Source organism: Palaemon carinicauda, unplaced genomic scaffold (assembly GCF_036898095.1).
Source record: "Palaemon carinicauda isolate YSFRI2023 unplaced genomic scaffold, ASM3689809v2 scaffold38, whole genome shotgun sequence".
Classification (NCBI taxonomy): Eukaryota; Metazoa; Arthropoda; class Malacostraca; order Decapoda; family Palaemonidae; genus Palaemon; species Palaemon carinicauda.
Window position 1 is genome coordinate 210,518 of NW_027171474.1, and position 17,697 is coordinate 228,214.

The 17,697-nt window shown below is 42.9% G+C and overlaps 1 protein-coding gene across 1 annotated transcript in view; it reads right to left on the minus strand.

The window, feature by feature from the left end:
• The window catches only part of LOC137636756 (zinc finger protein 813-like), a 201,318-nt gene extending 200,947 nt beyond the window's left edge, over nt 1–371 (minus strand). Inside the window, exon 1 of the mRNA XM_068369133.1 lies at nt 196–371. The gene's annotated coding sequence lies outside the window, so the exon portion shown is untranslated. The remainder of the gene's footprint in view (nt 1–195) is intronic.
• Between the last annotated feature and the right edge of the window lie 17,326 nt (nt 372–17,697).

Here is a 17,697-nt window from a genome sequence, read left to right on the forward strand (position 1 = left end):
GTTTGACAGGCGTTAGTGGCCTTCTTGTTATGGCACATTTTATCGTGAAACCCAATTAAATACACTTTTGAAAAAAACGAAAAGTAAGTGATTCAGGGTCTACGTTCCAGGTTCCTCGTTGCTCTCTCCACAACATTGTCTTGTAAACAGACTCCAAAATTATCAGTAACCAGAAACAGATCCAAGTTATCTCACCTTATTTCGATTCACAACGATCCGTTGACTTTTCTTTTACAAATATCCCCAGTCACACCAAGTTGAGTTTGTATATTACACAATTTCCCAATGAGGTGGCTTCTCCTCTAAATACATGGTTTATTTTGAGGCACAGCTGTTGAACGTAAAACGAGTGTCATTATTTGCAAGAAGTCTCTAATGAAATTCAAGATTCCTCATTGCTCTCTCCACAACATTGGATTGTGGGCATACTACTAGATGAGGCACATTAGGTGAAAAGTGCTGCAATCTGCAGAAAATTTATTATCATCAGTCTACCTCCTACACAGACAGCTTCACAAATTGCATACTTTTACTTCTAACTTCTATGACCTTTCTAATATACCGGGAAACTCTTTAGTAGGGTTTTCTAAATTTCCTTAACTCATTAGTTAAAAATATTCTCAGTAGTATGCTCTGCCTCCCTACACAACACACAAAGCCTATCATTATCATTCATATTTCTATAATTTTCTTTTAATTCTAGAGTATTTAACCTTGTTTTCATAACTATTACTGCCTCATTAGTGTTAAGTTCTCCCGTGTAGTCTCTTCTGTCAGTTTGGTCATCTCTGCTTTCATTTCTCCCATTTCTTTTAATCCATTTGCCACTTTACTTTTTATTTCTTTTTTTTTTCTTTTTGGGTTCTTGTTTTTTTATACTTTCCTACTTCTTCTATTTTAATATCATATTTATTCCATATTTCTATGATACTTTTTCCCTAACATTTCCCATATGGTTCTCTTATTTGATCTTCCAGTACTTCCTTAATCTACTCAAATTTAACAACTCTCTCTCTCTCTCTCTCTCTCTCTCTCTCTCTCTCTCTCTCTCTCTCTCTCTCTCTCTCTCTCTCTCTCTCTCTCTCTCTCTCTCATTACATATCTTTGTTCAGGCCTACTTAAATTTTTCCAAGATTATGAAATTATAAACCATACAAATAATAAAAAATGTTAATTATCTTAGAATTGAAATAATTCTAAATACAGATACTGTGAAAATGTTACAATATGATGAATAGTTTCTAATACTATCAGAGTTTGTATCCTTATTTTTCATGAATTTATTTTTCCAAATAAATTAATAATCTGGTTTTTAAATCAATAAAAATAATCCTTTGAGTAAACTTGTGTTCATTTACTTCATGGTTTATATTAACCCAAGAAATTAATAGTGAATAAGGTAAGACAAAGTCAACCGTGATGGTGACGTTGTAAATATTCGCTATAGAGTTACTACTAATATAAGTATCTGGGTGAATGGTACACAGTAAAACAAAGGAAGAAAATGATGGAAAAGGCGGAAAAGCTAGCTAACCTAACCTACTCAATTATTGCGAAAAGCTGCCACAAAATAATGATAGGAAAAACATATTGGAAAAAATGTAGCCTTACCGGGAATACTGTATGGCACGGCAGTAATGAACATAACAGAAAGTTAAATAAAACGATTGCAGCAGATTGAAAACGGAGTAGGAAGAAAAATTTTGGCAGCACCATCATATGCAGCAGTAGCAACACTACGGGAGAGATAGGAATGTCCGAAATGAAAACTAGAATAGCAGGAGGAAGGCTAAGGTTTGTGAAAGGGATAGAAGAGGGGAGAAATTATTTGCTGAAGACAATTCTGGAAGAAATGAAAGAAAATGAAAATAACTGGTGGATGTGAAGAATTTTCTTCACTCTTCCTCTTTCAATCGTATTTTTAACTCTCTTCTACTAATACTATAGCTACCCATTAAACGGTCTCTCCTGGCACAGTGTAAAATCCGGCACAGTGTAAAATCCGGACGTCGGATGCCGTCCGGGAGAATAGAAAACCCCTTGTATCACCGGTAAATGCGCCATAATACACCACTTTTTTGACACTGGTAATTTTCACTGATACTTTCTGTTATTTCCTGAATAAATGTTCGAAAAATATTGATTTATTTTCATTTTATTGAGAATAATCTCAATCGGACGTCAACATTACACTATATACTAAGTGATATTCTCAATAACATGAAAATAAACCAATATTTTTTCGAAAATTTATTCAGAAAATAACAGAAAGTATCAGTGAACATTACCAGTCACTAAAAAGAGGTGTATTTTCACGTCTTTCCCGGTGATACAAGCGATTTTCTATTCTCCCGGACGGTATCCGACGTCCGGATTTTACACTGTGCCGTAAAATCCGGACGTCGGACGTCGGATGCCGTCCGGGAGAAAAGTAATCGCTTGTATCACCAGGAAAGACGCGAAAATACACCTCTTTTTTGTGACTGGTAATGTTCACTGATACTTTCTGTTATTATCTGAATAAATGTTCGAAAAATATTGGTTTATTTTCATGTTATTGAGAATATCACTTAGTACATAGTGTAATGTTGACGTCTGATTGAGATTATTCTCAATAAAATGAAAATAAATCAATATTTTTCGAACATTTATTCAGAAAATAACAGAAAGTATCAGTGAACATTACCAGTCACAAAAAAGAGGTGTATTTTCGCGTCTTTCCCGGTGATACAAGCGATTACTTTTCTCCCGGATGGCATCCGACGTCCGGATTTTACACTGTGCCGTCTCTCCTACATCAAGTTTTCTTTAACGAAACATAGGGAAGACTATTCTAAACTAAAACTTGTTGACGGTGGCGCACGCCATGCTCGTGACGTCAACGCGTAGATACGCACAACAGAGAGCCTTAGTGTAACCCTGGCGTATATTGGTTCTTTCCTTAAACTACATGGGTCGAGGTTAAATTCCTAAACTGAATTTTAATATAAATTTCAATACTGCTGAATTAGTGCATCTTATATTTCTCAATACCAATTAAGGTTTGTTAATTTTAAGATGTATGCTCATCGCACCAGCCCATTGCTAATTCTCATTTTAACTATTAAATTTTAGTAAGCCAGAATAGGTAGGATTATTGTATAGATAAACTCCCTTAGAGCAGCAAGATTTATCTAAAGTATTTAGTACAAAATCCTGCCTCCTCTGCACTCTTTGCAACCACACATGGCCCTGTCCTGAAGTCCCGATGTGGCACCCCAATGAATTACCGCGCGCATCATGACCGTCACTTGTTTGGCAAGGTGAAGCCAGGTGATCTCCTCGACCTTAGTGTCGGGCCCATTCGTTCTGAAGGCACCCTGGCCGACTGACCTGCCTGGTCAGTTAATCCGTGCACCTCTGGCTCACCCCCATCCCCCTCTTCCAAAACGTGACTCACTAAGGAGTCCTGGGGCTGCTGGCTGGAGGCAGTGAAGGAGTGAAACCTGGGAACCGTATAGTTGCAGCCAAAGTGAGAAATTTCCCCCTTTTGTATTTAAGAGTGAAGGTTAGTAAATTGTGACAGTAAAGTATTAGCAGGGCGTTTGTGCCCCGAGAGTAAGTGCTCATTATCCTCCCCTGTTGAACTTTATGTAACTGTCATGAGGAGACTTTCCCGGACTAAGTTCCCACTCAGAACATAAAAAATTCTCCACAGTGGATTAAAGATATGGAAATGAACGATAGAACCTTTTGGAGAATGGGAAGAGAAGAGCTTAAGGCCAAAATTAGATAAGTAGATGGTAAAAAGTGGAGGGATGAAATAAAAGAGAAAAATAGTTTAGAAATATACGAACAAGAAAAAGGGCAAATAGGATGTTGTGATTTTCACTTCGACAATTATGTGATTAGTTCTAAGTCCGATGTTAAGGGCGGATAACAAGACCTTGAAGAGGTAAGCCTCTCAAAACCGTCCAGGAATCAAACAAAATACGGCTACACTTTGCAATTTTATTACAAAAATAGTTGTCTGATAAGGGAATAACATATTAAAACAATTACACTGCTTAATAAATGAAATATCTCACTCGAAACATTACACGTGCTCGTGGAATACTAAGTCCACATTGGACTTAAAAAGAACAAAATACACCCAATTTTAACAAAATACCTTGGTAGACCACATACCAAGGCTTTCTATCGTAATTTAGTGAATGAATCTGATTCCCAATCACAAGGATCACCGAAATATGTACAGATACAAAACTCACATCACACTTACAAAAAACTATGGGGAAACTGACCTGGTTATACAAGGAGCAGAGACGTAACAATAGCGACAACTTACTTGTTCTGGGGATATTAGGCAAAGAGGACAATCGGAGCTCCTGCAGCTCCGACGAAAACTCCGATTTCCCACGCTGACTAAAGTGTCCTTGGCAGAGGGGAGGGAATTCTTACCTTATTAATTTATAAGGGGTTGGTTAAAGCTTCTTTATCTGCCACAAGACTGAGAAACTGTTAAAGTCTTACTTTAAATACAAGGGGGAGCTTAATGATTCGGCTGAAGGCCATAATTTGCCGTAATCCACTAACTTAGGGAGTCCTTGGCTCTAAACATATACATAAGACATTTTCATTGTGGTATAGTAACATGACGTTACATTCGTGATTCATAAATCACAAATACTCAATTTCTTTAACACCCGCTCCTTCCCTACCAGGTGGTTAAGTTTTAGGCCCTAATACCGCCGCGTATTAGACCATAGTCATTCGTCTCAACGCCCGTGAGATCTTCCAGCCTTCCCTCAATTTAACGTAACGTTTGTGGAGTTAAATAGCGGGACTTTCGAATGATCAGTTAAAAATTCCCGACATAGGAGAAGAAATGTTTTATGATAACAAACCTAATTCTATTATTATGTATAGAGCTAGGTCCAACTGTTTGAAATTAAATGATAGGAAAAGACATGAAGCAGGAGGTAGGGTAGAATGTAAACTATGTGGGGCAGTTAATGAAGACCTCGCCCACTTCCTTCTTGAGTGTCCAGACCTCAGTGACGAAAGAAGAAAAATAGTGGAATTGCAAAAGCCGTATGAAGAAGAAAAGAAGATAATTGGAAACTAAATAAGATTCACTTTTTGTTCATGAAATGTTTATTGTCACTTGGAAGGCATCACATGACAATGATAATATCTGCAATGAAAGATAGCATGATGAGAAATGAAATGGCATTTGCATCGGCAGTCAAAATAAATTCAATATGAAATTACACTGACACCTAATAGCATACATGGGTCAGTTAGTAAATTCACAGTATTCACAGCTAGCTAATGAACCATTTGCTGCTAGCATATAATAGATAATAAAGTTTAACTAAAGTCTATAGACAATAATACTGTACCATATACGCAGCGAGTAAATGAGCTGCCAAACTGAAACACTGTTTGCTTACATTCTCACAAATGAGCGCCAATGTATAGATGACGCAATACACATAAATGAAATAGGATCCTATAATGCACATAATGTATAGACGACACAATACACATAAATGAAATAGGATCCTATAATGCACAAGAATGAAATAGGATCATATAATAATTATAACATGTACAACAGATATGAATAGACAATCCTCTATCTCCTCCCAAGTTTTTTTTGGGGTACTAATAAGAAAACTCAAAAACAAAACTGAACATGTTGGAGCAATATATGAAAACTACTTTATAAAAGCATATTAGCTATGTGGCTATGGAGCATAGCTGAATGAAAAATATAATATCATAAAGATAAATAAAGGGTGGAAAAGTATTGGTCTGCAAAAACGAATCAATACGTATTACAATCATAGTCAGTCAAGTAGGCAGGCTTCTTGCGCAGCCTCTGAGGACGATCCGGAAGGGCACTTGGGGGAGCTTGAAAGAAATTATTAGGAGAGGTATCAGGGTGTGCATCATGTAGTGCTGCGTCAGGTGCCTGTGGGTGGTGAACAGGTGTTATGGGAGATTGAGGACGTGGTGATGGGGGTGGTGTGGCATCTGTGGGAGATGTAGGCGCAGGGTGTGGCACTTCCAGTCGATCAGTAGAGTGCGGTTCTGTATCAGGTTCTGGTGGCGATGATGGGCGTTGACGTGATTTCTCGTGCTGGGGAATTGGGTATCCAATGGTTAATCGTGGTCGTCTTGGAATAGCAGGGATGTATTTCCTCAGAAATTGTCTGTTGCGAAGAGTAGCCCTTCCAGAGCCATCGACCCTGACAATGTACTGATCAAATTGACGCACTTCGGACACAACGCCTGTTTTGTCCCATTTTAATGGGTTCGGGCCTGTCTGGTTTTGGATGCGGACGTTGTCGCCAACTCTCAATGGCGGGGGCCGCTTAGTGTGCTCGGTCCAGTACTCGGCCATTCTCATATGGCGATTCCGGAGTGCTTCCTCGCGTTGTGCGAGGGTGCTTCTCCAAGTGGGATGGGGGTTGTATTTTCCTGGCAAGATGGGGATGAAATCCTTAATGGGCCTTCCGAAGATACACATAGCTGGAGAAACTTTGGTTTCTTTGTCAGGGGTATTCCGGTATTGAAGGACGGCGCGCTGAAAGGCGTCGATGTTCAGGTCTCCTGTGGGCCCAGTGTTGTCGGTGAGGAGTCTTTTCGCTATTTTAACGCCAACCTCTGCCCTACAATTAGAATGGGGAAAATAGGTTGAGGAAAGACGATGGTCGACCCCCCAAGCCTGAAGGAAATCTTGAGTGATTTTTGCAGAGAACTCTGGGCCACCATCAGAAGAAAGCTCATCAGCGATTCCATATGTTGCGAATATCCTCCGTAGACTGTTGATAAGCCCAGTGGCACCATCTGCTGCGCGTTCGATGACAGGCCAATTTGAATACCTGTCCACTACAACGAGGTACTGTTGTCCTTTGTAGTGGAAAAAATCGGCACAAATATGCTGAAATGGATAGGCAGGAGGGTTTTGTGGATGTGGGGGAAGGGCGGGTTGGGAAGGTGCAATGCGGTTACAGTGATAACAGTTCATACGTGTGTCTTGGAGATCTTTAGAGATGCCGGGCCAAAATACAGACGAATCTGCTCGTGCTGTCATCGAGGTGATTCCCTGGTGAGCCGCATGAAGGGCTTGGAGTACTTGTTTACGAAGGGTGGGGGGGATCACAATTCTGTCTTTGTAGATGACTACACCGTCTACAGTATACAATTCGTGGCGGAACTTATGGTATTCGTGGAGATGCGGTGGTACGTCATTCTTAGCCTCGGGGATGCCATTTTCAATCAGTGAGATCAGATGTTGAAAGTCCGGGCAGCTGTTAGTTGCAGTTTGAACTTTGTCCCACGTCACTGAGCCAAGGGTTTGCAGGGATGTAACGTGTGCACACTGCAGGGCAGAGTCGATATCATCCTTTATTTCATCACTGCAGGAGTGCATGGATGCGATGTCGTCCTGCAAACGTAGTTTCATTGGAGGACCATTGCCTGTGGGATGTCGTGAGAGCGTGTCGGCTGCTTTGTGTTTTGTGCCAGGAACATGGACCATTTCGAAGCGGTATCGTAGTGTCTTTTCTTTTAAGTTTCGAAGGCGAGCGTTGGAGATGTCTTCAAAAGATCGATCACCAAAGATTTTGAGTAGGGGCTTGTGGTCCACTGCGATGAACAAGCTAGGGCATCCAAGGACGAAGAATCTGGTTTTGTTAAGGGCTTCCACTACAGCCAAGGCCTCTCCTTCAATGGGTGCATAACGAGACTCTGCTGGGTGTGTGAATCTACTCCCAATTAAGGTGGTTTTCCAGCCCGATTTGCAGCAAAATGGCCGGGTTGGTGTGCACAGGCAGTGTTTTTGGGTGAGCCAGAACCCAATGCCTGATTTGGACCAGTCTGTAGCAAGGCATGTTGATTTTTCTTTATCGTAGATCTGAACGCCCCTCTTGATTTCGTCGATTATGTGATCTTTAGATTCCTCAAAAAGGGTGTCCATGTGTCTGTCCCAACAGAAAGGGTTGCCAGGGCGCAAAAAGTTACGAAACGGGGTCATGCGTTTGGTCATAGAGAAGGCATAAGAGACTTGATTGATGAGGCCAAACCAGGAGCGCACGTCGGTTATGTTTTTTGGTGTGGGGAAATCGCGTATTGCAGACAAATATTTCTCACATGGCCGGACGCAATCTGGTGTGATTTCAAACCCCGCAAACTGGACAGTGTTAGCTGAAAAAACGAACTTGTCAGGATTTAAAATGATACCATTATGACCACAAATATCTAACCATTGTACTGTCTGGAAGAAACTCTCCTCTATGTTGTCTGCTCAGAGCAACGTGTCATCGATGCACTTGGTTTTGTTCGGGATATGACCGACCAGTTCGTCGTATCGTCTGGAATAGCCGTCACCAGAAGCTATGTATCCTTGTGGGGCCGTGCAATACCTGTAGCGGCCCCATGGTGTGATGAATGTGGTTAGGTGACGGTCTTCGGGCCGTAGCGGTACGCTGTGGTATCCATTCCAGGCATCTAAGACGGTTTTACGTTTACCTGCTGGCACTGCACGAGCTTGATGGAAAGGGGATGGTGTGTGGTGTGTTTCGCGAGTGGCATGGAGGTTGAGGGCTTGCAGATCTACTGTGCGACGTGGTTTACCATTCTTCTTGGCGCAAACTACCATACGGCTCATCCATGTGACAGGCTCGCCTATGGGCACCTGTTCGAGGACTCCTAGGTTCACATCCTGGTCCAGTCCTTGTTTTACCTCATCCTGCCAGTGAAGGGGAACGGGTATAGGGGTATGTACCGCTACTGGTTCAGCATGTGGATCAATCATTAATTTTAACGGGGGTCCTGACATCATGGGTAGCTTTTGGTGTTCACATGTATTAAAAGTGCTGGATGCGTAGTGCTCTAGGAGGAACTTCTGCAACTTCTCTCTATTAGCCTCCGTTGCAGCGAATGGTAACTTTTGGGGTGGTGGTGGGGGGAGTTGTCTCTGGGGGCACGAGCATTCCTCTGTCTGAATATTAGTCGATGATGTTTCCTGTGTCGCTTCGCCAATGCAGGGGAAGGTGGAAGAGATTATACCTAAGGCGATGCAGCCCTCTTTGCTCAAGTAAATCTTGTCAGAGTTGTCGGTGACATATGTGATTTGTCTGGTTTCAACCAATTTACCCCTGTTGTTGGTACCTGTAAAGCGAAGAATAACGGCTCCTAGAATATTTATGCCTTTACTGTTGGCAGCTTTCATGGAGATATTAACTGGAATCAGATCAGAATGCTTGATGTGAAGTTTATTCAGAGCATGGATACCTGCCAGACAACTCTGACAGCCTGTGTCTGCCATTACTCGAGCCACTGCTGCTTTCGGTGGGGCGTGAAGTTTGAAGCCGAAGTGGGAATAGTCTTCTGAGGAAGTGGATATTTTGAGGTTAATGAATGGTTGGGGCCCAGAGGGCCTTTTAATCCATGATTTTGACATAGCGTCATACTGATGGTGATCAAGTGTAATGGATGAGTTGTTATGATATGTGGTGACAGAACAAAGTTCATTAAACACAGCATTATCTTCAGGTTGGATTGCAGCATGTGATTGTATTCCACTTGCCTGAGGTGATTTCTTCCTGCAAACTGAAGCAAAATGGTGTAATTTATTGCAAGAAAGGCATGTTTTATCAAATGCAGGGCATTCTGATTTTCTGAGACTTGCAGGGGCCTTTCTGCCATGCCCTGTTTTACCACAATAAGAGCAACTCACATCAGAAGCAGGTTTATTTAAGTCATGTTTCACAATCCTGGTTCGGTTAAATTTTTTGTACGAACTTGAGGCATCGGTGCTTGGGGATTCCGTGAATAAAGACGCTGAGCGTTTACCGGCTTCTTTTCTTTCAACAAATCTAAAAACTTCTTCTAGTGTCATGTTTTGATTTGTGTGACCCAACAGGTCAAGTTGTATCTCCTGGTCTTCAATGCCTCTGATAAGGATATCCTGAATAATTGGCTCAGTATAATTCACTTCACTATCGCAGGAAGGGCAATCTAGGAGGAATTTACATATACCAGCTTGCCCCCTTAATCTGGCTCCAAATGCTCGGATGGGTTCGTCTCTGTCTTGCCTCATATTATGGAGTGTGACCCGTGCCACCATTACATTTTCTTCACGTACGGCTAGGGCTCGAATGGCAGCAATGACTTCGGCAATAGGTTTTGCGAGGAGGCTGCCTCCAGCAACTCTAGTTACATCTTTACGCAATTGATCTTCACAACACTCTAGCAGCTGAACAACAGCTTCTTGCCCGTTAATGGCTGTGGCATTTACATATTCATCCCACCTTATTAAAAAATATGACCATTCCTCAGTGGTTCCTGCGGCAGTGATGGTAGGCCTCTTAACCTTTTCCACTTGTGCATGTTGCGCTGCAGCACCTGGTCGAGCAGCAGCTGTGTGGTTTATGCAATGGGCGGTCAGTAGGGCAGCAACAATGGCGTCAGACAGGTCGGGGGTCACATAATTGCAATTGTCGATGGGGCATTGTACAGCAGGCATTGTAATGTAGCAAGATCACTGATATTATCATAAATAAGATTCACTTTTTGTTCATGAAATGTTTATTGTCACTTGGAAGGCATCACATGACAATGATAATATCTGCAATGAAAGATAGCATGATGAGAAATGAAATGGCATTTGCATCGGCAGTCAAAATAAATTCAATATGAAATTACACTGACACCTAATAGCATACATGGGTCAGTTAGTAAATTCACAGTATTCACAGCTAGCTAATGAACCATTTGCTGCTAGCATATAATAGATAATAAAGTTTAACTAAAGTCTATAGACAATAATACTGTACCATATACGCAGCGAGTAAATGAGCTGCCAAACTGAAACACTGTTTGCTTACATTCTCACAAATGAGCGCCAATGTATAGATGACGCAATACACATAAATGAAATAGGATCCTATAATGCACATAATGTATAGACGACACAATACACATAAATGAAATAGGATCCTATAATGCACAAGAATGAAATAGGATCATATAATAATTATAACATGTACAACAGATATGAATAGACAATCCTCTAGAAACGTGCTGTTCAAGAAAGAAGGAATAGAGAAAAGAAAAGAATATATTTATCAAATGAGGAAAAAAAGAGAGAAGAAAATAAAAGAATTTGAACAAAGAAGAAAACCAAGGAGGTGCCGATGGAAAAGCGAATCCCTCCGCCCAATAACAACAACAACAACAACAGGAAAGGAAACAAAGAATTGAGTATCAGTAAAAAAAGCCAGAGGGTCGAATATTTGACCCAAGAAATAAGAAAATATGGGTATACGAGAAAAGTAGGGAAGATGGCTTTGGAAGTCATAGAGAAAATATATGAAACAGTAGTACCAACAATATTTGCCAACGTGGAGACCTGGTGTGTAATAAGGGACAAAGATATGAAAGATCTGGAAAACCTCCAATATATGATAATAAGAAATATGTATGAACTACCTGCAAGTACTCCATAATGGGGCATATATGCAGAAACAGGAATATGGCCGGTGTCCTGCAGAATAGAATATAAGAAATTAATGCTCTTCCATAATATCATAAACTCTGAGGAAAAAAAGATTAGCAAGAGAGATAATTGAGGATCAGTTGAAGAACCCGTATGGAAAGCAAGAGCATAGAAGAAATCTGCAGTAAAATATGGGATGGAAGTTGAAGAAATAAGAAGTTGGGGGAAAAGGACTAGGGGAAAAAGAAATCAAAAAAAGAATTATGGAAAAAAATAGAAGAAACTATTGAAGAAAAAAAGAAAATAATGAAAAAATTAAGATTTTAAACATAAAACTTACCCGCTGGTTATATAAGAATGGCTAAAGTCCCTAGACGCCCGGCACAAATTCAAAATCTCGCGGCTATCGCAGATATGCCAGGTGTACACTAGCGCCCTCACGGTAGACAGGTTGAACTATACCAAACCCTTCAGATCTCTGCCGCCATTGCTGGCTGGAACAATTGGAAATCCTCTCGAAGCTTACTCTGTTTTGGACGGTTATTTGGTGATGTACTCCGTTTTTTTAGTTTGGGCTTTCGCGTAATTGATTTCCTTTTCATTTTATCTTGAAATCTTTTTGTTTTGGGTTGATTTATGTAATTTAACCTTTGTTTATGTTTTTGGTTTCTCTCTTACCAATTCAATATGGCCGACCCCTCTCCTGTGTTTCGGAAGTGTGTTAAAGGTTGTCGTACTCGACTTCCGAAGGCTTCTGTGGACCCTCATAATATTTGTGTTAAATGTAGAGGAAAATCATGTTCTTTTGGGGATCGGTGTAATGAATGCTTTTCGCTAACCGATAGCGAGTTGGTAACTTATGAACGTTACATTAAAAGATTAGAGAGGGACAGGGTTAGGCACAGTTCATCTCGTTCTATTGATTTGTCCTTACCTAATGTCATTGATCCTATTCCTTCCCCCGTAGTGGTAGATCAGCAACCGAAGGAACCTTCTATGAAGGATATGTTAACAGCGATTCAGGCTCTCGGGGAAGGAGTCAAATCGTTAGCTGCGGACAAAAGCCAGATCTTGTCCGAGATTAATGTGCTTAAAAGTTGTCGCTCAGGCGACCAACCGAATGTGAAAAGTGTTTCTAATGTGTTTAGTGTTGTGGAGGGTGCGTCTGCGCGATCCTGTCGTTCACCCAGCCTACGACCTCTTTTAAGCTCCCGAACCCATGAGAGAAGTAATGTCGGACGGTGAAAGGGAACGAGAGGCGTCATCAATCGCTCAGACTTCCCCTCGAGCGTTCCTGCTGCCGTAGCACAGGTCGCTCACCCTCATCATAGGAAAGATGAGGTTGGTGCGTTATCGCCTTCCTCGGATGAAGGTTCGTTTGGCGAGGTCTGGCGTCACGCCTCTAGGCCGCTTAAAAGGACTCACGTGGTCGTTCAGCAGCACGAATCGCCTCCGCAACCGGGCTGTAGTAACTGGGATATGCCTGAGCGTTTTCAGTCCCCTGAGGGTTGCTCGCCTGCGAAACGCTCTGACAGGGGTTCTGATGTGGATAATGATGTAATACTGTCAGATTCGGAGCTAATGCCTGTTTCTGATGTGACGGTTCATGCACCACCGCTTCCGTCAGACTGGCTTTCGTCGCCCGAAAGTGGGAAGCGATATGGAAGCGAGGTAGAAGGTGATTTTCCATTAGGAAAAGCTTCTAATGTATCGCATAGCAGCGATCCTAAATGGTCGATGTTATTGGGTATGAAACAGCAGCTCTCATTGTTGATGCGATCTTATCAACCTGCGGTTAGCAGTGCAGTTGGGCGTCAGTCTTCTGTTTCACACAGGCGGCCTGTTGTCTCTGGTGCTGACGCGTTATCGCACAGGCGATCTCCCAATCGCAGAGTTCAACGGCAGGGTGAGATGGATGGGTCACGTCAGGGGGCTGCTACACAGCAAAAAACATTCTTCGAACGTCTTTCCTCCAAAAATGTTGATGTTCGCCTAACAATAGAACGAGCCGCTGAGCAGCAGGATGGTAACGAACGCAATGCAGAACGGTAGCGGCGGCAGGTAGACGCACCGCGTCACCATGATGGCTCACGGCAGTGTACTCATGATGCGGCGGAGCGTCAGCATCAGCAGCAGGCAGAAGCTATGCGTCAACCCGACGGCTCGCATCAGTTGTCTCATGATGGCATGGAGCGTCAGCGTCAACCAGACGCCTCGCGTCATCGCGACAGCTCACGTCAGTTAACCCTCGACGCTGCGCGTCAGTCCATTCTTGACGTTGCACATCAGTCGACCTCGACCGCTCCACTTCAGTTAGATGCCGTTTCCCAAACTGAACGTGACTTTAAGTGTAAGACTTGTGTTCACCAGATAGAGGGAGACGATGAACGTCGCAAACGCTCCCATTTCGGCACTGACGCTTCGGTTCAGGACACGGTTGCAATGGCTGAATTGTCAGAAGAAGAACCAGATGAGGTATCTTGCCCGGACGAACCGCTGGAAGATATTTCTGAGGGAGAAGAGGAGAAACTTCCTCAACATTCAGTGGCCCTCAAAAAACTAAAGCTGGTTTTCACGGAACTTTTTCCAGACCACTTTACTCCTCTGGTGCCACGTTCTCCCCCATCGGAATTTACCTTGGGGAAGGCAACAAAAGTGCCTTTGTTTACAAAGATGGTGCTCTCGCGCTCTTCTAAAAGAGCTTTGAAATTGATGGGAACTTAGATGGAATCAAAGAAGACTCTTGGCAAAACGGGCTTTGCCTTTCCACCTGCGAGATTGGCTTCCAAATCCAGTATTTGGTATGAGACAGGGAAGTTCTGGGCTTGGGAGTTCCTGCCTCTGCCCAGGGAGATTTCTCAAGCCTTGTGGATTCCTTTCATCGACTGGCCTTGAGGAAAACTAAAGTGTGGTGGTCGATGACAGAATTCGGTCATCTGTTAAAAGGCATGTTCAGGGCTTTTGAAGTTTTTAACTTTTTAGATTGGTTTTTGGGAGCCCTAGGAAGAAAGGTCTCTGAAATGAAAGGCACGGACATGAGCAGCCTCATTCATTTGATGTCCTGTATGGACAAGGGAGTCAGGGATGGCTCCAACGAGTTAGCTGCTCTTTTCACGGCCAGAGTAATAAAGAAGAGGGGCACTATGTGTTCCTTCCTCTCTGCAGAAATTCTCCCTAACCAGAGATCGGAGTCGCTATTCTCTCCATTGTCTTCTACTCTATTCCCAAAAGAGTTGGTAGGGGAAGCTGCCACTGCATTAACCCAAAAGGCTACTCATGACCTAGTGGCTAATACGGCCAGGAAAGTTCTGCCTTCTTCGTTTTCTTCCTGTAAACCAAAAGAAGGCACTTCAGGGGTACGATCCTCCCAGCCCTTTTGGGGTAAACCTATCGGAAGAGGTAACTTCAGGGTCGACGGGAGGAAACCTAAGAAGAGAGGAACTAAGACCGGCCGAGGTAGAGTCTGACTGCCCTATCCTTCGGACAGCATAGGGGCCAGGCCGAATTACTTCTGGAAGGCCTGGGAGAGGAATGGAGCGGACCCTTGGTCCGTCCTAGTGTTGAAGGAGGGATACAAGGTTCCATTTTTATCAAATCCTCCACGAGTCACAGATCCTGTGGATCTTTCGCCCAGATACAGGGAGGGACCAAGAGGCAGGCCATGTGACTTCAAATGTCTGTTACTGAAGAAGCGAACAATAGAGAAGGTACAGGATTTAACATCGCCAGAGTTTTAAAACCGGCTATTCTTAGTACCGAAGAGTTCAGGAGAATGGAGACCAGTTCTGGGCGTAAGTGTTCTCAATGGCTACATCCAGAACTCAAAGTTTACCAAGGAGACACAGAAGATGGTTTTGGCAGCAGTAAGGAAGGGTGATTGGATGGTCTCTTTAGATCTCCAAGATGCCTACTTCCATATTCCAATACACCCCAGCTGCAGGTCTTCCAGTTCAGAGCCTTATGTTTCGGTCTCAGCACAGCTCCTCTATTGTTCACGAAAATCCTGCTGAATGTGGCAAGCATGCTGCATTTAAGGGGAATCAGGTCCTACCTGTACCTGGACGACTGGCTTATAAGAGCCACCTCAGCCGATTGCTGTTTGAAGGATCTACAAATGACATTGGAATTGATCAAGGAATTAGGACTCCTAGTGAATTCAAAGAAATCACAACTGACTCCATCCTAGAAGATTCTTTATTTGGGGATGGAGATTCAGGGTCAGAGTTTTCAGGCTTTTTCATTGCCTGTAAGGATCCAAACTGCTCTCCTAAAACTTTGGGCTTTTATAAAAAAGGACGTCAGTTTAGTGAGGGAATGGATGAGCCTTCTGGGGACTCTCTCGTCATTGGAGAAGTTTGTGTCTCTAGGGAGGCTGCATTTACGCCCCCTCTAGTTTTACCTCAATTGGCATTGGAAGAAAGGGGATAGTCTCGACATGGAAAGCATTCCCATCACGGATCCTATAAAATCACACCTTCAGTGGTGGAACAATGAGCACAGACTACAGGAGGGCCTGTCGTTGAATCAAAAGAGCCCAGACCTAGTGTTGTTTTCCGATGCCTCAAACTTGGGGTGGGGAGCGACATTAGGGAAGAGAGAGATCTCAGGTCTGTGGACGATAGAGCAAAAAACTCTCCACATAAATCAAAAGGAGCTTCTGGCAATACATTTGGCTCTCAAAGGCTTCAAGGAGCAGATCCTGGGCAAGGTGGTACAAATCAATGCGGAGAGTACCACAGCTCTAGCCTATATAGCGAAGCAAGGCGGGACCCACTCGCGGTCTCTGTACAAGATAGCGAGGCCTCTTCTCGTATGGGCGAAGGAAAGGGAAGTGACATTATTGACTCGTTTTCTTCAGGGGGTTAAGAATGTGAGTGCGGACGACTCAGCAGGAGAGATCAGGTTCTCCCCACAGAATGGATGTTACACCTGGAGGTCTGCAAGAGTCTGTGGCAGTTATGGGGTCGTCCCCTCGTAGATCTTTTCGCAACAGCAAAGACGAAAAGACTGGAATTGTACTGTTCACCAGTGCTGGATCTCGAGGCCATGCACATAGACGCTTTCCTCATGGATTGGTCACACATGGAGGGGTATGCATTCCCACCATTCAAGATTCTGTACAAGGTAATGCAGAAGTTCGTGTCGCACGAAGGAACCAGGATGACTCTAATAGCTCCGTTCTGGCCATCAAGAAGCTGGTTTCCAGAGGTACTGTAGTGGATGGTGGACGTCCCGAGAAGCCTTCCCTTAAGACCAGATCTTCTCAGACAACCTCACATGGAGAGAAACCATCTAAACCTCCGAGCTCTACGTCTGACTGCCTTCAGCTTATTGAAAAACTCGCTAGATCTAGAGATTTTTCGAAGGAGGCAGCCAAGGTTATTGCGAGAGCAAGGAGGTCCTCTACCATCAAGGTGTATGTCAGGCAGTAACGTAATTTTAAAGTAAAATCTTGTTTTGCCTTTTTGCACTGATGGCTTTCATTTCTATTTTATTTACAATTTTGTAAAGCTAAGTTAAGTATTTTGCTGTTGGTTTTACATTAGTACATATATTTTGGTTAAATGTAGTGTTTAATTTGCTTTGGTTGAAAAAGCTTAAGTTTTTGTGGCGCCATCTATTGAGTGCAGTTTGAAGTGCGGCCTTCCTCGGTATTTTTACTTCCTTGGCAAATTTGTAACTGTTTATTTTTCTTTGTGGTGACTGGGAGTGTTGTAAGGAGAGGTGACTTGTGATTCTCCTAAAGTATTCTTGGCAGTGTAGTTCAAGGCCATTGAAAACTCTGGCGCTGCTGATCTGTCTGCTATTGTGAATTATATATACAATCTGCTGTCATTGAGCTGCTTCTTAATGTGGAAGGCAGTTATACATATGAAGCTACTTGTGGGAGTACGACATGCAACTATGGTTTAAGTGACCTACTGGCTTAATCTGGACATTAGCAGTTTGGTGTAGAGTAGGGCTCGAGAGCCTTTTTTCGTCTTTGATGGATATATCCACTGTATCAGCACCAGAGTGGCCTTGTTGGAGTATGTAGGGAGTCTTCCCTCAGGTAAGAGGAACATCCCCTGTATTTTGGCAAGCCGTAGACCTAAAGTGCATATCCTCCCCCGTTTGTGAAGTGCAGTTCTTCTGATTGGAGTGACATCCTGTGACAGCATTTTTGAGCAGTAAATGGACTAATCTATTGTAAGCAGGTTAAGACA